The sequence below is a fragment of the Stegodyphus dumicola genome, chromosome 8, assembly GCF_044657685.1.
Source record: "Stegodyphus dumicola isolate Sdum_Otavi_A_Nest chromosome 8, ASM4465768v1".
NCBI classification, from domain to species: domain Eukaryota; kingdom Metazoa; phylum Arthropoda; class Arachnida; order Araneae; family Eresidae; genus Stegodyphus; species Stegodyphus dumicola.
Window position 1 is genome coordinate 53456518 of NC_140775.1, and position 25877 is coordinate 53482394.

Consider the following 25877-nt stretch of genomic DNA (forward strand, 5'->3'; position numbering starts at 1 on the left):
GAGCATATTTCTAGAGTCATATGCGATAAAACGGAAACTCAAATAATATAAAAGGAAATCGAAGTATGATCGATGAAGACTACAAAATCTCCTAAGTTCATGACATTAATTGACATGGATATGATTCATACAACCTGTAAAACGATAATCGCATTTCAAAAGAAGGTGTGTTTTGGTGATGTCCTTGCATTTTCTTATCTTTTGAGTGCATATTTATCTTTTGCAAAACATCTGCCCTCATAAAGTTATATAATTTCATAATTCTTTTATCTCAGCTGGAAATTTGATAATATTAAGAATAACTTATTATCAATAAAAGTGTTTTTAGACATTTTCTTTTCACATTTATTTAAACTATTCGTATATTCGTAACTAAATTAAAAGTAAAAACAATATTGTATTCATTAATGCAATAATCCAGTTGTACAATAATTGTACAATAATTCAGTCAATCCCTTGTAATTTTTTAGGTCATGAATAAGTTTCAAATTTCGACACAGCAAACAATTACCATATTTTCAGGTAGAATCTTTAAGTAAAGCTTAAGGACTTCTGCCTTATATTAGAGAATGTTAAGAGAAAAAAATGTGTGTGGCGTGGGCGTACATAGCGATCAATGTTTGCATTTACAATATTAAGTATTGCCCTACTTCCTTTTTATTCGCTATACTATTTACATTTGAGATGTAAATTGATAAAGAAATCCGGATTTGCTCCAGATACCTTCACCTATAAAAACTGTTACTGCTTGAAATTGTACAGAAGGTTCAAAATTTTTGGTTAATATTTTTGCTCGTCTAGCATGTTTATTCACAAAGTTTATATGAACTTTTAACACACAAAAGTTCTAACTCAGCATTTGAAAACACTGGAAAATATCAAAATGTTTAAATTATTCTTTGTTTTAAAATTGAGGGTGGCAATGATATATAGTATATAGCAATTCAAAATGGAATCCAAAGTTTTAACGCTTTTATTTTGGAAAGCAGGTAAGATGTTATTTTCATATATTTAAAACTGTGAATTTTATAAATTCCAATAATACAATCAATAGGGTATTATGAGCCTCATTATTATAATATATTTTTATGATTATCATTGAAATGTTTTGATATTAGTTTAAAAATAATATGAGATGAATGAACTTTAAGGCAGGAATTGCTTACTTTAGTTATTGTTTACATTAGTTATTATTTATTGTTACTTCGGCTATTTTTTGAAACATTAGCAGTGACATGAGCCTTTTAGTTAATATGATTCAGAAAGACGAAGCTGCAGAAATGGCGAAAAGAAATTAAGAGGGAAAAAAAAAAAAGTGTGTGGCGTGGACGCACTCAGCTGATCAATGTTTACCTTTACAAGTGTTATTTTCAAAAATAAGCGTAATCAATAACAATCTGAAACAGATAATTAAATAATCAAAAACTTTTAGTTCTCTCTGTGCTTTCAACAATCAGAAGTGAAAAAATTTTAGTTCTTTTCGTGTGCTTAACGAAAGTGAAGTAGAATTGTAGATTCTACGTAAGAGCGAAGACCAAATGCCCACTTAGAGTTTCAGAAGATTGCTGGCATGTTTTCTTCGCTGGAACTACTTTATGGAAATCTTCCATGTAACTAGTTTTGTATAATTACCGTCCAGATTTTGCAGAGTACTTGATCTTCATTACCTATCTTTTCAGTAAATTTACATTTTTAATGTTGTGTAATTCCAAAAATAAGCTTCGAATAGGATGAATATTTGCACATTCTACTGAATTGCCTAGATCTGAAGAATTTCTTTTACTTCCAGATTTTTACTTTATGTCTGCATAACCTGCATTTATTCCATTCGTTTTCTTATTATTGATAGGAAAAATTAAAGTTACATGAGAGATTTAGAATACTGAAGTTCATATGAATGTTGAATACTGGAAACAAATCCGACATTCTGTCATAATTGAGTAATACTCTAAATAATAAAATTTTAAGAAAATATCAGTTTCATTCACGTGAATAAAATAAATACATTTTCCAAAAACACATCCAGGATCACAAGTGTCAACATAAATGATATACAAATATATTTTTAAGTATTTAAATAACTCAAAGCTGAAGATAAACCAAGAGAAAAAGTACCGAGAATTCAATGGCATATATCAACAGCAAAGATAAAATGGTTTCCAATAGCAAAGAGAAAACAGTTTCGAAGTGTTTAAAAGAGTACCGAATCTCTCAAAGCGTTTGCAAAAAGGCAACGACATCATAAATTCATAAATTTTATGGAACATGACATTATTTAAAAATTCGGAAAATATAGGAAAATACTCATTAAATTATTAAATGTGGGTATTCTGTACGTGTTCTTAAAGAAATAAATGTATACATTTTTAGGGAAATTTTGCATTCTATTTTGGCAACAATATTAATAAGTTAGAAAATTTTTCTGTATTGAACACATGTGTCTACGAAATTCTTTTCAAAAAGCAGATACTTAATAATCATTTCGATACTTCATTAGAAATCAAGTGTTATAGATGAAAAACAATTTAAAATTAACCAAGAGTACAACGGAGTACATGTATAAACTATTTTGCTAACCAGTTATGAACGTTTAAATAGGATATATCCAGAATCTTCAAAATTAGTAATGAAACGTTCAGTTTAACGTTGAGAGTTTACTAAAGAAGTCTCTGTAATAGTAAAATGCTCGTTCAAATTGTGCTAACAGAAGGAAAAAATGTGCCTTTTTTATAACATTCGCATGATATGTAATAAAAATGAAAGTGTGATCCCGGTTCAGCAATGCAATGCAAGGTGTTAAGTAAGAAAAATTTTAAGCTGAGTTTTTGTCACATAAGAAAGGCACTGAAAAAAGCGAAAATTAGCAATATATTAGCACTGGACTAGGAAACAAATTTTCAAAGATAATCAAGTGGTATGAAAATTAATCAAAAAGTACAACATGTACAAATTTTCCTTCGCAATAACTTATGAATGTTTCCGTTTCAGTAGAATGAAGTCGGAAAGTACAAATTTGGTAATGAAACACTCATTTCAGCCTTTCAGATTTTATCAAAAAGTGCAATAAACACATGTGTGTGTTAGTAAAATTCTACTTGAAAAATGAGCATTTAGGGGAAAACATGACTTTCTTCTCATAGGCAATATGTAATACAATAAGTAAAAATATAACACTGGTTCATCAATATAATATATTACTTATGTACGGTTAGTTGTTCATTTAGAATATGATAAAGAAGAAACTTCTGAGTCAAAGAGAAACATATTTACAAAACAATGATTCTTAGTTTCCTAGTAATTTAAATCAAGGTGCTGATGTTTCTCATGAATGTCAGATATTTTCTTAGACATGTTTCTAATGAAATTCGTATATAAACTTCTTTTAAGAAAGAAATAGACTTCATGAGAAAAATCTGTGATAGTGCAGGTCAGTGATTCTTGGTAACTTCTTGGTAAGAAAATATTCTGTATGAGCTGGGTTAACAGTCTCTATTCCCATAGTATACTAAGATAAAAAATTCCATTTCATTTCTTAATTGTCTGATTCAGCGTGGTAGTGTTATTGAAGTTAAATCTTCCAAACATGAAAAACGTTATTAAATCAAACAATATAACTATTTAATAAAAATTTATTCCCAAATCTTTACAAGGCAATGTAAAAGGTAAATAAGAAAATATTTGAAAATTCAATGATTTGCAGTGGTCGTAACGTTAAAAATTGGTAATACTCAACGTTTTCAAAAGGTTTATGGAAACACGATAACATCATAGTCATCCGCAAATAACTTCTATCGAAACTGAAAACTTTATGCACAAAATTTACTTGGAATGCAGGGGGGGGGGGAATCAGAGGATTCAAAATGAAGATACTAACAAGCATTTAACTATCTGGCAATGAATCAAATTTCATTGGAAATGCAATGGCATGAAAAGCAGAAAAATATATCTGAGTAAAACACCTTGATGATAATATCTCAATTTTTTTTTTTTTTTTTTTTTTTTTTTTTTTAAGACGAAAAATGTTAACTGCAGTTTCCGTTAGTGCTCAAAAGAAACAATTCGCTTTTTTGAGTTTGAAAAATTTTCACTTTAATATTTTAAAACGAAAAATCTCCACTGTTATTTCATCTATGGGAAAAACCTATGTTAATTTCAAAATGTAGTTAGAAAAATTACACTTTGAGTTTAAAAACGTGAAAAAAAAATTCGTTTAGATTTTTTAAGTCGAACAAGTTTCACTTTAAATTTTTTAGGAAGAAAAACCTCCACTTTTATATTGTCTATGGAAAAACCCATGTTAATTTCAAAATGCTAGGGGGAAAATATATACTTTGATTTTGAAAAGTCGAAAAAAATTCATTTAGATTTTTTTAGGTCGAAAAAATTTCACTTTAATTTTTTTAGGGAGAAAAATCTCCACTTTTATTTTGTCTATGAGAAAACCCATGTTAAATTCAAAATGTAAGGAGAAAAATTTACACTTTGATTTTGAAAAGTCGAAAAAGTTTCACTTTAATTTTTTTAGGAAGAAAAATCTCCACTTTGATTTTGAAAAGTCGAAAAAAATTCATTTAGATTTTTTTGGGTGGAAAAAGTTTCACTTTAATTTTTTTAGGAGGAAAAACATTTTTTATTGGTTACGGTATACTTCATTCTCGCTCTAACCTTTTTGCTTTTGAGTTGTAATATTTCTGAACCTGAATCTTCATAAAACGAAATCATTCTGATTTATCAAATTTCTTCTAAGTGTAGAATATAGTCTTCAAACAGAATATTTTAGTATAAATAAATGTATTATAGACAAAAATAAGATTAAAAATACTTCATTATTTTTCAGGCCCTATTCCAGAAACTGGTTAGGGTTCTTACAACTGACTTATCCCATTCGGGACATTTTCAGAAAAAATATTCATTCCTTGTTCATGTTTTCCATAGTCAGACATTTTTTTCACTTCTTATATGTTATATTTCACTATTGCTCTTTAGCTTGGTAGGAAGTTTTTTCATGGATATTGCATACCTCTCCTATACGTCTGAGGCTGTTCTAATAAAATACATTACCAACTAGTGTAAATAATACCTCTAGATATATAGGTATTCTCTTGAATGTTTGCTTAATATGTAAATTTGTGAAGCATTTCTGTTTGAATACTTGCATTTGAATTTTTCTTTTTAAAATTAATTCATACTAAAATGGATTAAAAGTTATCAATGTTGTACCCATGTTATGGAGTTCATGTCAATCTTATATGTCTTGTATGGTATTTATGTAAAATGTTTTTGATATCTGTGAAAAATTAATTATTAGATGTACTCAAAGATCTGTAAGAACTCTAAGTAAAGTAAAGTAATGTCAGTTTGAAATGCGTATCTTCAGTTAAATTGAATATATTAAAGTTAAGTTGGATTATTATTTGGAATTCATGTCAATATTTCCTGTTGCACAGGATTTTATTTGCTATATCTCATAACTTTAAAATCCTTCTCAAAAAGCTGTAAGAGTTCAGTGTTTGTCAATTTGATATGCATATCTTAAGTTAGAAGGAATATATTAAAAAGCTTCTAGACTTGTAAAAATAATGATCATACTTTTTGAAAGATATGTATTAAAAGTTCTGAGAAATTTTTATATTCTAAGTTGGGAAAAAGATGACAAAGTTTCACTCCTGTGATTGAACATTAATTCCATGTCCAGACATCCTTTCTTTTTAGATTTTTTACACAAATATGGTTCTATAGTGAATTTAAAATATTACATTACAATGTGGATATTTTTCTCTGTAGTTAAAAATTCTGTAGTTTGTTATAAAATAATATCTGTGTTAAGTTTAAATATAGCAGTGTTTGTGAAGGTCTACGGTAAATGGTGAGATCACATTTAGAATCCGGGTGAAGTTTTTATATAATAGAAATCAAAATTTAACATATGTTCGGTGATTTACATACAATGTATAGAAGAAAATACAAGATATTTTTGTAAAATATTTCAAAGAGTCAATCTGTGCTAGTAACATATCTGAAACCTCCTACTCAATAAAAAGGAGTGTTCTGAATATATTCATGTAAATATCTATAGTGTAAAATAATATGAAATAAAATGCTGTTGGTACGTATTAAACTGGGGTAGACAATGATAAGAAATTTCGTATTGTTCGTATGTATTTGAACTAAACTGGCTAGAGATGTCCATATATTAGTTCAAGTATATTTTATGTTGTGAAAATTTATTATTTCTGAATTAGAAGGTTTAATTCAAAGTCAGTAGATCTTTAAAAAATCCGTCTTAAAAAGTCTGTATTTATTTTTAGGAAAAAAAAAAAGAATCAGAAATATTAACAGGGATATGTTTTAAAAACCTGATAAAGGTTAACTGTAAGGCAAAATGTCTAAATGGAAAATAGAAAGTTTAAAATTTACATTTGTTTGACACGTTTCATGAATTCTTTGAACAAAAATGAGATGTGGAAAAGAGAATCCGCGACGTTTTGTATAATGTTTCAAAAAGTTAGTATAATACATTAGAAGAGAAAGTTTTGTATATCTTAAGTATTAGTAGCGTAAAAAATAATAAGAAGTATAATATGCTAAGTAAGCTATATGGAAGGAACATCGTACTTATTGGTTTAAATTTACAGAAAATATTATCCATGAAAACTTGTAGAGGGAAATTATATGCGTGTAAGCTCCAGATTTAATTTCATAGACAGAGAAATATATATGTAACTTTACGCTTCGAGAAATGGAGGTGTAACATCAATAAGTATTAAAATATTAAGAAAAACCTTAAGATTAAGAAAAACCTAATAAAAGAGGTTAAACCTGAACCTCTTTTATTTAAACCTTCTAAATAAAAGAAAGAAAAAAAGAAATGAGAGAAGAAAATTCTTCAAAGAATTAAAAAAAAAATACTTTTATATAAATGAAAAATTACTTCTTGAAGTAAAATATAGGAAAAAAGACCGAGTTCGTAAAAAAGAAAGAAAAAATCGTATGAAAATAAGTACAGCTATTGTAAAACAAATAAAGTGAAAAATGTAAAACACGGAAAGAAAAGATTAAACTGAAGGGAAAAAAATCTTTTTTAAAATAAAAAGAGAGAAAATTGTGAAAACATATTACTTTTATAAAATCTATTACTTTTGCAAGTTAAACGTAGGGGAATGTAAAACTTCAAAATGTGGGAAAAAAAGAAAATCTTATGTTTGTATATTAAAAATATGGTGTGAAAATTAGTACATTTAATTTAACGGCGAGAAGGAAAAAAAAAAAAAAATATTACGTAAATTATGTTTGTAAGATAAAGAAATGAAAAATTTAAAATATCTTAAACTAAAATAGAAACAAAATAAATTTAAAGTTATGAATTCATTCATTATCGAGGATGTACAAAGGTCTGAGCAAGTTGGAACAGAATTGCCTATGTGCTATCCATCAGTCTCATGCTGGTTTCCGCTGCACAAAGTCAGATGAGGAAAGAGGATAGATACTATCAAATAATAGGATTCAAGAGATAAAAGCACGGCTTTGTGTTATCGTCCACGTTTCGCATGCCACAAATACATAAAATTTACATGTAAATACATGAACGTTTTACATTAAATACTACAATATTAAGTCAAATAGTATAATCAGTTAAAAATAATGGTTAATAATTCGTCAGGATACACGAGTACCAATCAGAAAGCGCTATGGGTGAGACTACTGCCCTCTAGCGGTGATTGCTGAACTAAATAGAATGTTCTAGAAATTCTAACATGCTGCAATCAGGTTGCGGATTTAGTATGACAACAGAGCAGCAGGGAGTTCTACGTCAATCGATAAGCGCGGACATGAAACCGGATTACAACACAAACAGGATGAAACATGAGGCTGACGCAGCAATAGCCAGATATTCCGAGGTGACAATGCCATGGACCTTATAAGAAATAGACTAACCCAAACGGGTTTTCTCCCTCGTCTGACGCATTCCCGGCTGTCACCTTGATCACATCCGGAGAAGTAGGGACGACATGCAGAAATTTAACATTGGTTGCCTATTGCAGCGTGTATAATTGTCAAGAAAAAACTGTCTGTAGCGCCTCATTTCACAAATTAGAATTTCTACATATTTTTACTTTTGAAACTGCGATTGATTTTTAAAAATTTAGATAATTTATCAAGCATAATTAACGTTCCAAATAATTATAAAGCTATTGCATGCTTTCAGGACTGGATATTTTTTTAGCTTTTCCTATGCTGTAAGGAAATTTATAACTACTTCTTTTAGAAAATAATATTTTAAATCTGAACTAATAGAAAATTTCTAACAAGCAATTTTCTCTTGCAATTTTTATGCTTTTTATTGGTGTAAATAAGTGAAAAATACTAAAATATTTAAAAACGAATTTTTGAAAGGTTTGTTTAAAATTCTCAACTGTGCTACTTTTTTAAAATTATAGTTGAGTATTATAGCACAATTTCTATAAAGGAATTTTATTTCAATTATATTTCATAATACATCATAGTGATAAACACTTTTGACTCCTTAAAAATTTTTATACATTTAATTCTAATATTAAAATTGCATTTAACCGTAATAATTAATTTTGCTTGCATTTTATAATGATTATTTTTTAAAATTTATTTTTAGTTCAGCGTAAGATTTTTTTTTTTTTTTTTTTTTATTTACTGTTAATTTAATTTATTAGCCCAAAGGGGCGGTAGCCTAGAAAGGCTGTTAGTTTCGAAGCGGCATTTTGCGCTCTTTTACTATAAATGTCCGTGTCTCCTTGCAAATTGTTGTTACCAAATATTATCGCCCTGTATTATATGTAAAGAAATTAAATAATGAAGAATCTGCATGAATACATGTATGTTTCGCGCACTGTGACAAAAACGACGGTATTTAGAGCCATCAAATTTTGAATAATGTAATCCTCCGCCCCAACATGGGCATCTGGACGGCCGAATATCGAATTTATTTTAATCTTTTTCATATTTTGTAAAACTTTAAGGAATTTTTGATTAACAAACTCAACGAGTTCAGAGCGAGCACTGTACGGAAAATAACAGTTTTATCTCCAGTGCGGAAATTCTAGAGATATGCTGTTTTAAAATGTATGTGGTTTACGGACGAAGAACATGATATTCAATAAATATAGGTACCACACAAAACCTTAAAAAAAGGTTCCTTTTTCGCGTAATATAAAATCTGAGTGCTTCTAGATTTTATTTTATCTTTTTTTTTTTTTTCCTTCATTACGCTCAGAAAATTTTATGCTCCGAATTTTATGAATTATTAAAATAACTAATCCACTTTACTGTTAATAATTTAATGGTCATACAATCAAATAAATATGATCGTTTTGTAATGTTATTATAGGTTGGAAAATTACTGCCTGAAAATGTTCATTAAATTAAAAAAAATTACCAGAGATCTTGTTTAATTTTACCTTATTTATTTCAAAGCATCGCGTACTATCAATCTTATTTAATTTTAATTTATTTTTACGCAAAATTAAGTTTATAAATTTTGTGCTTAGAGTTTTTACCGTTTTACCAAAGTAAAGCCGTTTGTACAAGAATTACGCGTGAAAAAAATGCGCGAAATGCAGTAAAAAGTGCTTTAATGAGCTATATTAAAACCTATTTGGAAAAAACTGTGGCTTTCATAATCTCATCACTATATAACGTATCACATTTAATAATTAAAAAGAGTTATGTGATACAAACGCCGTAGGTTTCAGTGTTAAAGTAAACCAGATCGTCCCTACTCTTTCTTGCCGACATGTCGGTGACGCGCGCCCCGCCCACTGAGTTAGTCTATCTCTTATAAGGTCCATGGACAATGCATGATGACGTCACGAACAAGAAGCAGCGCGTCCGTACTTGAGCCACGTTGTTGATGACGTGCAACACTCGCGTGCATGGACCTTATAAGAAATAGACTAACCCAAATGGCTTTTCTCCCTCTTCTGACGCATTCCCGGCTGTCACCTTGATCACATCCGGAGGAGTAGGGACGACTTGCAGAAACTTACAATGGTTGGCTATTGCAGTTGGTATAATTGTCAAGAAAAAGTTGGTTGTAGCGCCTCATTTCACAAATAAGAATTTTTAGATATTTTTATTTTTGAAACTGAGATAGATGTTTAAAAATTTAGCATATTTATCAAGCATAATTAACGTTCCAAATAATTAGTATAAAGCTGTTGCATGCTTCCAGGCCTGGCTATTTTTTTAGCTTTTCCTATGCTGTAAGGAAATTTGTATCTACTTCTTTTAGAAAATATTTTAAATTTGAACTAATAGAATTTTCAAACAAAGAATTTTCTCTTATAATTTTTATGCTTTTTATTGCTGTAAATATGTAAAAAATACTAAAATACCTAAAAATGAATTTTTTAAAGTTTTTGTTTAAAATTTTAAGTTGTGCTGCTTTTTTAAGATTATAGGCCAATATTATAGCATATTTTATATAAAGGAGTCTTATTTAAATTATATTCCACAATACATCATAGTGATAAACACTTTTAAACCTTAATAATTTTTATACATTTATTCTAATGTCAAAATTGTAAACTGTAATAATTGATTGTGCTAACATTTTATAGTGATTATTTTTTTTAAAATTTAAATCTAATTCTGCATAAGATTTTTTTTTATTTACTGTGAATTTAATTTATTAGCCCAAAGGGGTGGTAGTCGAGAAAGGCTATTAGTTTCGAAACGGCATTTTGCTCTGTTTCGTTATAAACGTCCGTTTCACTTTTCAAATTGTTGCCACCAAATATTATCGCCTTGTATTATATTTAAAGAAATTTAATAATAAATAATCTGCATGAATACATGCATGTTTCTCACATTGTGAAAAAACGACGGTATTTAGAGCCATCAAATTTTGAACAACGTAATCCTCCACCCGAACAGCCGAATTTCGAATTTGTTTTAATCCATTTCATATTTTGTAAACCTTTAATGATTGTTGATTAAGCAACTCAACGAGTTCAAAGCGAGCAATGGCAACACTGTGCGGAAAATAACATTTTTATCTCCAGCGCGGAAATTCTAAAGATATGCTGTTTTCATATATTTTCTGATACTGCTGTTGAATTGAATTTTGTGTTGTTTACGTGCGAAGAACATGATATTCAATAAATAGAGGTAACACACAAAGCGTTAAAAAACGTTCCTTTGAGCGTAACATAAAATATGAGTGCTTCCACATTTTATTTATTTATTTATTTTCATTACACTGAGATAAGTTTATGCTCCGAATTTTATGAATTATTAAAATAAATAATCATCATATGATGTTAATAATTAACAATCACATGATCAAATAAATCATCGTCTTGTAATATTATAATAATTTTATAAACCACTGCCTGGAAATGCTCATAAAATTTAAAAACATATATATCAGATCTTGTTTAATTTTGCTTTATTTGTTCCAAAGCTTCATGTACTATCAATCTTATTTAATTTTGCGTTATTCGTACACAAAATTAAGTTCGTAAATTTTGTGCTTAGAGTTTTTACCGTTTTACCAAAGTAAAGATGTTTGTAAACGAATTACGCGGGAAAAAAATGCGCGAAATGCAGTAGAAAGTGCTTTAATGAAATATATTAAATCCTATTTGGAAAAAACTGTGGCTTTCATAATCTCATCGCTATACAACGTATCACATTTAATAACTAAAAAGAGTTATGTGATACAAACGCCATAGGTTTCAGTGTTAAAGTAAACCAGATCGTCCCTACTCTTTCTTGCCGACATGTCGGTGACGCGCGCCCCGCCAACTGGGTTAGTCTATCTCTTATAAGGTCCATGCTCGCGTGCTACTCCGTAAATTCCCTCCTTCCTCTGCGCCTCAGGAGGCTCCGCCCTCTGGGATCTCTCGGATCCCTGTGGCCCCCAACCCCCATGTTATAGCTACTATCAACACTATCTTATTCTGTGGTTTATATTCGATGTGTCTATGTGGATTATATATGATTAAATAAATGCAACAACGTTTACAATTAATAGTTCAGAGTTCTGTAAGTATATCGCTATGAATGATAGTGATACTTAAAAGAAACTAGTTCTTAATGAACTACATTTCATTAATTATAATTTTGAACATCTGAAGCCGGTTCCTGTGTACTTACGCAGAAGCTGTCCGAATTGGAACTGTCTCTTTGTGGGTATGAGTTGAAAATTCCAAAGAGGCGAAAATGTACCTTCAAAAGTTATCTCCAAAAAACCTTCATGATCGTAAAATGGGTAAATTTTATACAGACAAAATAGAAAACTGTCGTCTCACTAATTTAATGCTCATTTTTTCGTTGGCCACGGATTTATGATTTTTTTTGTCATGGATACTAAAAACAAAAATTTATTACATAATGCAAGTTCGTCAAACGCATAGGCATGAAGATATGCAGTCCCCTTCTACGCAGACCAGCCTACAAGAAAGCAGTAAAAAAAACCTTTATTGAATAGTGTCATCCATAATATTAAGGGATGGAGGATTAATAAAAATCATACCTTTTTATGAAAGCACTTCATAAGCAATAAAACATCGAAGTATTATTATACTTCAATGTTTATGGAAGGATAGCGATAAGAAGGCAATCCTGAAGCTATTTGGGTTATTGTATTTCAATATATTATGGCACAGTATATTTCACTGCATTATGTTTAGAATGCATTTTTTTAATTTAATGAGTTATTTATTTTTCAAATTTTCAAAGCCTTTTGGGGTCATAGTATCGGGGATGACACTAAGGACATGGATACAAACTGTATCGCATGATAAACAATTTATATTAAAACTTCATAATGCAAACAATGATTAGGCAGTTTCGACACCTATGTTTAGTGTTATCTGGCTGAGTTTAGTCTTGATGCATGTTATACCTTACGGATCTGTTTTTTGAAGCCTGTTTGATTATCTGTTTTTGAAGCATGTTTGTTCCTCAAGCATATTTGATTTTGCCTTAGACCAAACCAAGAATAAAATTTAACAAGATGCATACTGCAAATCAAGGGAAAACAAGGATGGCAGATGAAATCGAAATCAGATTTCGGTAATACCTCCAGGGCCTTCCATATCCCAGCGGGTAGAGGAGAAAGTAGGACAATTCATTCCAGAGCATAAAAAAATGAATGTAAACGATTTAAAATGTTCACATGAAATGATGTCAGTGGACCGTATTTGGACCCTAAAATTAGAAACTTTGTCCTGAGGTCAAATGAAGTATTATAGAAGCAGCGCATAGTAATTACTAAACGTCGGAAAAGCAATGCCTTGAAGGTCGATATTTGTTTCTATTTATGAAGTTGGTTTATCTTTCTTGGGATTGACAGAGGAAGAAAAATAGATTGAGCGGTTCTTGGTAGGTCGCGACCCACTGTTGGGTACAGAAGATTCTTGATTAAGAAGATGGAAACATAAAGATTTTTTTAAAATTTAAATATTTTAATTCTCTTTAGATTCTATTCTACCTCATAATACTTAAAAATTAATAATTTTTAAACGAATATAAGCAAAATAATTTCAAAATTTAGATACATACATAAATTTGAAACAAAAATGCAGAGCCAGCGAAGCATAGTTCCAGCACATATCAGTTTCTTAGTGAAATCAGAATTCAAGCTGCAGCTCTTAATAAGGTAATCTATGGTATTTTTATTTATACTTAACTATTTGCCCTTAATTTGATTTTCTAAATTAATTTTTATCTCTTTATATTTTATGCAGTTTTAATGAATTATTACTTATTTATTTTTTATTTACCTTTCCTGACGACCTTCCATAGGGCTCCAACACAAAACAAATTCCAAATTTGGGCTTCCAGATGCCCATATTCGAGTTATTCAATATTTGATGCCTCTAGGTGCTGTTGTTTTTTCACAAAGCGAGAACCATACATACATTCATGCAGATTCTTCTTTCTTTATTTTTTTTTAAATATAATTCAGAGCTCTAATATTTGTGTGAACAGTTTGTAAAGGATTCAGACTTTTACAGTGAACCAACGCAAGATGCCACAACGAAATTAGTAGCCCTTCTGACTTACCAAAAATCCATTTTTATCCAAATTAACGAATTTTTTACGTTCAGCATGCTTTTGAGCCTTAAATTTGGGGGGGGGAGACCATAGAATCATAAGCAAAATGAAACAAAAGGCATAGAAATGCCACAGCAGATTTTCCGACAGCAAAAAGTAAAATTAGATAGATGTTAGGCGCAACAGAAATCGCTGCTAAAAGAAGGAACAAATGCTTAGTTTCGAGCTTCATGTTTCTTACGATGTTTCACTGATGGAAAAAATTAACAAGATGAGTCACTTTATTGCCTGAAAGAAACTTTAAAAGAAATGTTTGGAGCAGTATTACTTTTCAAAGCATTTCCGTTGTGCATTCTCATTTCTAGAGACAGAAATGGAGTTCATTTTCCGGAATACTATACTGAGTACCTGTCTTGAATACTGTTAGTTAACAATTATATTTAAAAATGTTCATTTTTTTAGGCATTTCTTTTTTTTTTTTTTACTTTGTATAGAAACTGTAAGTAACTACAGTTTTGTTAATGCAAAAATTAAAGATAAAGTTTGAAAATCAATATCACAGCAGAAGGAACAGGCAGAATTGATTGAGAGACAAATCAAAAGAATGTTCAGAGGCCGGTATGCTAGGACATACGCATATACGAAGCACATCGTAAAAAGGGAGTATCAAAAGGTATAAAACACAAACGTGGTATACTTTTAGCATTTCTGTGAAAGTTACTGCACACTGTAAGAAGTCAACTTTCTTTCGCAATGTGATATATTCAACAGACAATCCCGTCATCTAAAGAGACTTTACCCAAGGTCGAAGCTAAAAAATAGTTGAAATGTGACTAGTATGGCTAAGGAGTTCGGAATGGCCCACAATACGGTGTTACGAACTTGAGCGGCAGTTAAAACAATAGAAATATCTCTCCAGAGATTTAATACACTGACTACCAATAAGTATTTGGACACCTGTGATAGAAAAGAAAAACTAACTTTATTCAAAATCAATAGTTGGTAGAGCCTCCACGAGAGGTAATTACAGCGTGGACCCTCCGGGGCATACTTTCCACAAGTCTTTGTATGACAGCTAGTGGTATTTTCTTCCACTCGGCTTGGAGAAGACATAGAAGTTCCTTCACCGATTTTGCACGGGTAGTGCACCCCTGAATTCGGCGCTGCAACTCGTCCCAGAGGTTCTCGATAGGGTTCAGGTCTGGACTCTGGACAGGCCAGTCCATTCGATTAACTGCATTGGCAACATACCAAGCCTTAATTAATGCCGAAACATGACAACTGGCATTGTCGTAAAGTAACAGGGGTCCAACCCGCAAAACTGCCGCAACGTAGGAAGCACATTGTCATCCAAAATAGTGCAGTAGGCATCGGAGTTGAGCTTACTATGACTGGGGACCAAGGGTCCCAGCCCATACCAGGAGAAACATCCCCAGACCATAATTCCACCTCCACCGAACTTGACTGTTGGCACAAAGCATTCTGACAGGAGACGTTCTCCAGGTAGACGCCAGACCCAGACCCTGCTATCCGAACGGTAACCTTGATTCGTCACTCCAAAGAACCCGTTTCCACTGATCTACGGTCCAATTTCGATGTGCTTTGCACCACATTAACCAAGCAGCGCGGTTGGACTTTGTGATCAAAGGCTTATGGGCAGCAGCACGACCATGAAAACCAAGCAGATGTGCTTCCTTACTTATGGTATTCATTGAAACAATACTCCCGGATGCCTGTTGAAACTCCTCGCGGATGAGAGCCATTGGTTTTTGATAACCGATAATTATACCTTTCTCGAAATCAGAGAGCTCCGAACTGCGAGGCATCTTGCATGCGATTAAACCCGATGCAATTTTCTACACGATATATACCGGCTGAGTCCGTGACGTACCTTAGGACCGCAGATATTGTCATTTGCATAGGTGTCCAAATACTTATTGGTAGTCAGTGTAGTAGTCGTCCATAAGCAATCATGGCGAGGAAAGACCGGAATATTGTCCTACAAATGAAGACAGCAAGTGAAACTGTAGGAGATATGCAACATACTATCGGATATTAGACGTCGTGTTTTACCGTGAGCAGGAGACCTCAGATTATGTGCTAGTTTCTTCTCTATGCGACTAGTACCATGCGTTCCACTATGACCTACCCACCACAGAGGTATTTTCTGTGGTATCGGGAATACAAGAATTCGGAGCTCAACATTTGGATCGACTTTTCTTTACGGACAAGAAATGATTTATTCTCCCTAATGATTCCGAGCCTCCAAACATTTGGGGAACACATAATCATTCTTCCAAAATATTTTAAAACTATCAGTATGGAAGTGACAAAGTTCTCATTTGTAGAAGTATAATGCTTACTGGCCTCAAGTAGCTCCTTACTTTGCAATAAAGTTTTATCAATGGTGACTACTATTACACAAGGTGAATCTGAACAAGCGGTCAGAACTTTAGGGGGTGATCTAACCTATATTCATCATAGAATGTATGGCCGGAACGCAAGCGGTGAGAAGTTACAGGGTAATTTTCTACTGTCACATTTAAAGAATTAATACAAGAACGAGAGGAGATACTTCAGAAAACATTTTATTAACAGAACGTGCTCATAGGAATTGCTCAAAAGATCTTCCGCCACACATGCAGGCTTCACACACGCGGGATAGGGATTGACGCTCATTTGCGAAGATACCATACATTTCCCGGATATGGTCGGCAACAACGGCGATCCTGGCGACTAGATCCATTTTGGTTTCAACGAGGCACTTGCAGATTAGGCTTGTCATATGGCCCCACAGGAAAACGTCCAAACACGAGAGATCCGGTGATCTTCGTGGTCAAGCTATGAGTCCATCTCGACCAATCCATCGCCCTGGGAACTTTGCATCTAAAGTGTTCCGCACATCTGAGCTGAAATGTGCACACCCATCTTCGTGCTGGAACCACATTCTCGACCTGATGGGTGTTGGAATCGAACGCAGCAGCTCCGGCAACACTTCTCGTAGATACGAATCGCCTTCCAGACGGTGCGGCAGGAAGTATGGGCCAGTCACATGGTCATGGAGGATCCCTGCCCAAACATTTATGGAGAACCGCCGCTGGAACGAATGAGGGCGTGTGGGTTCGTAGATGCCCATATGTGTGACATGTGTGTGTAAAAACACCCTCAGGAGTAAAAGTGCACTTGTCCGTAAACAGAGCACACGCACCGAAATCCGGCTGTTCTGCATTCTGTTGGAGGTACCAACGTGCGAAATCGACACGTGGCTGATAATCCGCTGGTGACAATTCCGCTTGTACTTTCTGTGTTAAGGGTGCATACCTTCCTCCTGTAGCACTTAACAAACCGTCATTTGGGACACGTTTACAGCTACATAGAATGTCTTCTTCAAGTTGCGGCTTCCTGGCGCTTCTTTCATGACTCGTGTCTGATCCCATTTTACACAGCTGCGGATGCGAACGCTCGAATGTTTTCCGATTTGCAGTGCGTCTAATTGGAAACCGGTCCCCGTAAAGTCTTTGTGCCTCGCTTGCATTTTCGTTCTCCGCACCGTATACGAAGTGCATATCGGCCATTTCATAGTTCGTATAACCAGCCATCCTCTCGGCAATCCAGTAGAAAATTTCGCTAAGTGTGAGGACCAATCTTTTTATACCATTTACAATGCCACCTAGCGGTTCGCCGTTTGCGTTCTGACCATACATTCTATGAATAATATTGCTCGTATAACTGCCTTCTTACACCCCCTAAAGTTTTACCCACTTGTTCAGATTCACCCTGTATAGAGGTTTTGTTACTTACGTGCGTCTTTTCCTAGCTGCTGTGAGCGCTGAATTCCTTTTCATAAATGATAAAGTTACATTTTTCCATACAGCTGCCACTGAACTGTTGATAAGTTAAGATAATCGCTGCATGGATTGGCTCTCAAAGTTCCCTGCCAGAAATTCATTCGAACAATTACAGGCTGTTCATGGGAGACGCTAGCCAACACATCGTCAACTACCAAATTCGCACAGAACTATATCCTGAAATAAGTACCGCAAAAATTTACTTCCATGACAACAGAGGGCGGTATTAGCAATCTCAAGATTTTATCCTAAGCATTTCTTTTTTGACTTTGTCACTCCTTGACATTATCTTTTCGTCCATTCACATTCTCTTTTCGAATGCCTGTGCAATTGCACATATACCATGAAAGGCCCTATGGCACTATTGTGATGACTGGTAAATAAATTTTGATGGTAGAAGTCAGTAGAAGAAAGAAGTTTCAAGTTCTAAGAGAACCAAGCATAAAACCGATAGCACAGGCAAGTACAGATCCAATGGCAATCCATTCCACTATACAGCAAACAGCAGTTATACAGACTCAAATGGAATTGAAAGATGCATTCAAGAAGTGAGTGTGTAATCCCAGAGCTATATGAGTTCTGTCTTTAACACCTGATCATCGGCGTGCACATTTCCAATAGTATTAAGTCAGGGGAGTAGTAGCGCCTCGAAATGGGGATCTGTGACGTTCAGCGGTAAGTCTACGCTTCGTTTTGGGATCAGATGATATCTTATCCGATGTGGAAGTGTCCTGACAAGCATTACAATCCCAACTTAGCTATCAAGCAGCAAATGTCCTCAACAGCATATATTATAGACCAGACAGCCATATCCTGCGATAGCTGGACTGCTCCAACAGTGGTTCATGCCACATTGGCGAGCTAGAGATACTATGTGGATATGTCACAACTGTTCCCATTTTTTGCTAGAGTCCAGAAATTTTATTCTAGATAATCCTGGGCTGCATTTAGCAAACACTAATGCGCGCGATATGAAAATTCCTGTGACATCACGACTTCTGGTCATTACAAATTTCGGAACACATGAAGTGATTCTTTGCTGAAGCTTGGTGCATTGTGGTAACGCTGAGTTAGAGTATTTTGATTTTCTATAGTTTTTAAGTTGGATGAATTTTAGAAGTACGAATACATTGTTTTGCTACTGGAAATTTATATTCTTCCAATTCTATCAACACTTTTAAACGCATGTTCTCGTACATGTACGTTACTTCTGTTACGAACAATTTTCAATTATCGTGATAATAATGGAGAAACTTGATTTAGTTCCTGTTTTAATTACACCTGCATATTAAATGATTTCCCTAGTCCTTTGTCGCTTCTCTTTTTAGTTTAGTAACATTTTTAATCGGTTCGTTTATGCTAGGTATTATTTATTTCTTAGAAGTGTTGCAGCAGCCGATTGTAGAAAAACGGACTTAGCTATCGTCACTGTGTTTCACTGTAGATTAGGATATGACATAACCCGATCTATTTCAAAGTAAAATACAGGGTGTTCATAATTAAACTTAAAATTTGCGAGCAGTCTGTAGCAAAAAGTATGCAGCAGAATTGCATGAAAATTGGGTAATGGCAGAATGAAACGATAGAAATTTTATCGAAGGGGGGGGGAGACAATGAGTTTCAAAAACCACTGCTAGATGGCGTTGAGCAATGTAAACTATTGGCATATGCAAATATCGTAACCACAGCAATCCTGTGTGTGCACAGCAACCCTATAAAGATGCGAGAGGCGAACTGAAGTCATACTCGTTTCCAAGTCAAGGAAGATGAAGTTGACTCTCAAGGAATGTGCTTTACTGATGAAATTGTTTTACCAAAATGGAGACTCTGCTTCGGTCTTTGAAGCGGTTACGAAAAGGTCCGATTGGGGGATTCAGCCAGGAAGGGGACGAAAGTGTGTTGCAGCACAGGTAGTGGATGATGTAGCGACACAAGTGGAGGAAGACAGATCACAAACCACTGGCAGCACTAGTATACGGCGTATTGCAGCATCTGTTGACCAAACCTCATTCCCCAGTTCATAAGATTCTTCAAAAGGCCTTCCGCTACTATCCTTATAAACTGTCGCTAGTGCAGCAGCTCTAACCAGCTGATCTGGATAGTCGACAAACTTTCGCGTTGCGTTTTCTTGCGTGAGTTGAGCTTCAGGATGAATGGCCATGGAATATTTTGTTTTTCATATGGAAGGTGCGTTTAACAGGTACAATTGCCGTATTTGGGCTGCTACAAACACACATCAGTTCCTACAAATTCCATTACACTCTTCACATGTAACGGTTTGGTGCGGCTTTACTGCAATCTTCATTGTGAGTCAGGTTTTTTTCGAAGAGTACAGCACCACAGGACCTCTGACATGCACTGCCATTATCAGGCAAGGTGATGTGATACAACCACAGTGTTTATGCAAGGTCCTGCTCCTGTACACATCGTCCGTTGTGTGAAGCAAGTGCTCCGCCGCCATTTTGGTGACAACAGAGTCACCAGCCATCAATTTCCTACAGCTTGGCCTCCTAGATCCCCCGGATTGAATCCTTCCGACTTTTGGCTATGGGGATACCTCAAGGCATGGTCTACCGTGATCCCATCACACCTTAAAAAAAGCATAAAACGCCATGTGCGTAACATGCCCCAGTTTATGCTGCTTTCAAAAGTCGACCATGCGGTTTTATGCTTCCACATGGTAGCAGACAATGATGGACATCATATTGAGAATGTTTTATAAATTATTTATGTGTTCTCAGTAAAACTATAATACGCCACTTACGGGTGGTTTTTGAAACTCATTTGTTTTTCCCCCTCATTTCATTCTTCTGTTACCCAATTTCCATGCAATTCTGCTGTATAGTTCTTGCTACAGACTGCTTACAAAAATCAACTTTAATTATGGACACCCTGTATTACGGATTTCTGAAAGATATTTTTATTGACCTGTATTAGTTTGATGTTATAATACAAACAGACAAAGCTTATCTGTAAAATTTCACATCTCTTAATTCTACTGTATATTAGCTACTCTTTTTTTACTTCCTTGTACGAAGTATAGCTATTACAATACTTCAATTTCATTTCAAAATAGAAATGTGAAAAATTTCAGGTATCACATTTCAATAAATATATCCATTTTGACTGCTCTCTAATCCATTTGAATGATTTTCTGGGTGCCATCTGTACATACGGACAGATTAAAGGATTGTTTCTTCCAAAACGAAATGTATGGTAGATTTAAAGTGAATTCAGAAGAAATTTTTTTCATAATACACATATGCATGTATCTCGGATAATTCAAAAATGAATAGCCATAAAACATTGAAATTTTGTATATAGGACTGCTGTACCATCTAATTGTGCACCTCCCTTTATTGTAGCAGTCGACAGCACTGAACATACACACACATATATATATAGTCCCATCCTCTTACCTGGTTTAGTGAGTTTTTCCTTTTCTTTTTCAATATTGGTAAATTGTGCGTTTTTGCTGTAAAAGTGATTGAATTATTTTGTTCTTATGTTCCGGTTAAGATTTTAATGCCTTTAGTTGATCTACATGCTATAATTGTAGAATTATTAACAATTTAAAGTTTCACTAGAACTAATGTGGCGGGTATATGTTTGCATCTGAAAGTCTCAGTAGTGTAACAAGTTAAGGTAATTCGTGCACCAACTTATGTCTTTTTACACTTTAAAGGAACCAAAAGTTTACTTTAAATTTTTGTCTTTTTCTCAGTAAATCAAACTGCATTTTGGAGTCTCCTATTTTAACTGCAAATTTTTTTTTTAATTGTATTTGGGTTTTTAGATTTTTCTGCATTTTTGCCTTGCCACGAAGTGGGAACTGAATTAATCGAAAGGGAAATATATGCCTAATGAAATTCAAGGAAGTCGTATGGTGTCCACAGCACACCAGATTTTTATATATTAATTTTAATGTGCAACATTTCCATATTAAACTGCCAAGCAGATACTGTGTCCCATTATGCAAGGGAAATTATCCCAAAAGACCAAAACTGTAGGTATTCTCCTTTCCTAAAAATGAAGTTTGAATAAAGTTGCTTTCTTTCATCCAAAAAGATTTCAAATTTAAGTAAGGTTGAGTTATTAATTAACAGTGTGGATTCTATTTACATGTAAGGGTTCATTCTGAAATTTTTAAGTGATAACCTTTTATTACATAAGCCAGGATATACAAAGTAATGATAAAAAATACAGCCTTTAATCATTGCAGATATTTTACAATTCTATTCAAAAAATGAATATTCTGCATTGAAAATGCTCAGAATAAGCCCTCTGATTTTTAAGCTTCAATTATTTATTATATTTCAATTAAGTATTTTTTTTAAATCTTTCTCTTAAGGTTTATGAATTACATTTCAAGGAGTGACTTAAAGTCGAAGCTTCAAAATTTGATCCCAAGAATGGAACTTTAATACCTGATCCACTTCATGTGCATACAGAAAAGAAAACATGACATCAGTATTTAAAGAATACCAGGCTACATACAGTTCATTGCATGAAAAGATCCCTATGGAAAAAAAAAAAAAAAAAAATCAGTTAGTGACATAATTTGCAGAAAGCTTTGCATGAAAGCCTTAAAAAGTGTAAGTCATTTAATAACGATTTGAAAACTTTCCAATGATATATTGTCATGTATTGATTGCTATGGAATACCAGCATTTTGGCATGTATATCCTGTTTTTCCAGTACATCAACTAATTATTCAATAGTTGTGACTGACAATCAAAAAATGTTTGTATTCCTTAAAAAAAAATTTGTTTTTTAAAGACAGCCTAAATTTTAAAAAGAATGACAAATAAAAAAACACTGAACTACATGCTACCTGTATGTGAATATATTTTCAAGGTGCTATATATAATAAACAATTTGTTAACATAAAAACTGTTTGAAACATTTTTTGTTTTTGTTACATCACTTTATATTTTACATTCCGAATACTGTTTATTCTCCTATAATTTTTATAATGCCTGGTAAATGAAGAATCTATTTATTTCACGGTGGTGAATTCGTATTAACAAATTATCAAAAAAGTTCTAAATTTCTTCAGTTTTAAATTAAAATAAAATGTTCTGAAAGTAAGACAACCTAGCCATCATCTTAAAATTAGATACAAGTCCTGCAAATTTTAAGGACATACACATGCAATTGCAATGGACAAATCCGATTACAGCAAAGTACATTGAGACTATCTACTGAAGCGGAGAAATGGCTTTGTGGAGAACTTTAAAAGAGGAAATGATTCATATTCATATAAAATGCGAAAAAAGAAAAACCCACAAAAGTACCCAGGCAGCCACCTCATTCACAGCAACTTGAGCCTGGGTTGAACTATCAGTATTCAATGGTGCTCTCACAGTTGCAAGAGGTGTTTCAAAACTCTCGGAATAAATAGCATGAAGCACTCTGCAAAATGAAAAAAAAAAAAAAAAAGTTATTACAAAGTATTATGTATACAGTATATAAAAACACCGTTGAGAAATGATACTTCAGACTTAACCACTTTTCACTATGTACTATTTTAAACTGAACTATCAAACTATAAAGTGATAATAATCCAGCACGAATGAACCTAATGGTGGCAGTGAGGTGGCGATATACTTAATCATGATCATGAATGTTCTTTATAATTTACAAAAATCCTAATGACTTGTGAAATAGATGAACTGTTTAATTCTTAAAATTCTGTCAAATTTAGATAAGAAATCTTTCAAAAAGAGAAAGGGAAACTTTACTACCAGATGTTTCTCCCTCGGCATTCATTATATAAAATAATTTTAAATTTCATTATTGTATTTTATAACAAACTATCATTTATTCATTTCAAGATCTCCTGAGATAAGCACATAATTTTTGTGTTTTAATACATATTTGCCTCTTTAAATACTTTGTAATTTAATGAACTTTATTGCAGATCCCATACAATTTCTTTAAATCCAAATTCAAAAGCGTTTATTTCATATTTTGAGCATATAATCAGTGTGAGCTGGTAAACAGCTTCAGTATAAATGAAGGTATTGCTTTTTGAAATTTGCTGGACTTTGCAACCAATTTGCACTTTTTGAACATATCTCAAATTTTCAATAAGCTAGGGACAGCAAGTAATTACTGGTTCAACTTAACATATTTTGAATGTGTACTACACTGCTGTTACAATTTTCTTTCTTCTTTTTTATTGTATTAACTGTATCGATTCTGACAGCTTTCAATAAAAATTTTCTTATTACTGGATTACATATTCAGTAAATTAAGCATAAAACTATTACAATACAATAACATAATATTTGTCAATAAAAACTACACATTTCAGTAACATGCATAAACTGTAGATACAGTTTTAAAAGTTAAAATGTATTTGAACTTTTTCTCTGATAGACATTTGAATGGTTTTTAAATGTCCTACAAAAGTGTATCTATCATGAATAGCACAAGCTTCAGCTTAAAAACTGTTCAACATGCCAAATTTTCAAGATATATTTTTTAACATCCCATGTTGGCCTCTGAATATGAACTTATTTTCGAAATACATATTTTTTCCACATCCCATTTTTGGCTGCTACATCCAAAATTATTTTTTGAAATATGAACTATTAACATGGGTACTCTAACATTACAATATACATTTCACAACTGATTTTCAACTCAAAAGATACCAACCCCTAAATTTACAGTTGCTTTTCTATATGCCTGGCTTTTACTGCATGGATTGTGAAAATGGTCATAATATGATGGATTGACTATGCATTATCAAATCAATATCAATCAGTATAAATAATTTATTCTTCACTGTTTGTGTTTTAACCAGACACTGGAAAATAGTTCAATGCAAAATCAAAATTGGGTGCAGAAAAACAATGGCCCAACTGCATCCAGTGCTTTGCAAGGACCTCAAAGCAACTGAAATTGTATATACCACTGTATCCTTGACCCATGCATCAGGAATACAGTCAAAAGTCGTTAATTCGGACCCCCATAATCCGAATGATCTATAATCCAGACCTCAAAGCTAAAAACTTTCTGCACATGCGCCGCATTGACACATGCGCATAGGCGTTTACGCGTGCGTGTAAGACCTCTTACGACTGCGCATTTGCGTGTGCGCAAGCGCATAATACGTTTTCGCGTGCGCGTATTATGTATAACGAACAGTATAAACTAAAATTATCTAATTATCTATTTCAGTTAATGTTGATGATTGCGTTGTTCCTTAATTTTTGAATTGGATCCGGCTTATTATTTTTTGCAGACTGTAAGAGCAATACTATAAAAGTAAACTTGAACTTTCGATTATGTCAAATAGAATTTCCGAATCTGGAGCTCCCAAAGGATCGTACAAAACGAAAGTATGTTTCGATGTCCATCAAACAGAAAGTGGAACTGCTGCAAAAAATGGATAAAGACATGAAGAATGTGACAGAGAGGTTAGTGAAAACGAAAAAATTTCGATTGACAAATTAGTCGGTATTCTCGGCACAGCAATTAACGGGACTTGAACAGCGGAACTTTGTAACTGAACAGAAAATTATGTCTGTTTATAGAATTAAAGAGAAAGTATTATCACATAAAACGAAGCAGTTTAAACAACTTACATTGAAAGAAATGTTTAATAAAGTAAACAAATAAATATTAAGCTTCTTTTTTTTTTTTTTTTTTTTTTTTTGTAAATTTTGATATCCTTTAGATCATAATTGTTCTTTATTTCATAAATTACGGTTTCATATTTTTAATTTTAGAATTTCTGCATGCCATCTTACGCGATTTAAACTGATGATCTATAATCCGGAATCGCCGAAGTCCCGACGAGTCCAGATTAACGACTTTTGACTGTAGTAGATGTACAGAAGTTGGTACACAAACATAACATTGAACTAAACAACGAGCTGCGAAAGCAGGAAAAGGAAAGGAAGCACAAGAAAAGCATACGTCTTTAAAGAATACAGAAGATAGCAACCAAAAGATTTGGTTTATTAAGATTATGGCAAA

General features: G+C 33.0%; 1 long non-coding RNA gene across 1 annotated transcript; it reads left to right on the forward strand.

Moving 5' to 3' along the window:
• The first annotated feature begins 776 nt into the window (after nucleotides 1–776).
• Nucleotides 777–22778, forward strand: LOC146995849 (uncharacterized). Its single transcript, XR_015042569.1, has 2 exons — nucleotides 777–989; nucleotides 22237–22778. It is a non-coding gene; the product is annotated as an uncharacterized LOC146995849 (long non-coding RNA).
• Nucleotides 22779–25877: the final 3099 nt, after the last annotated feature.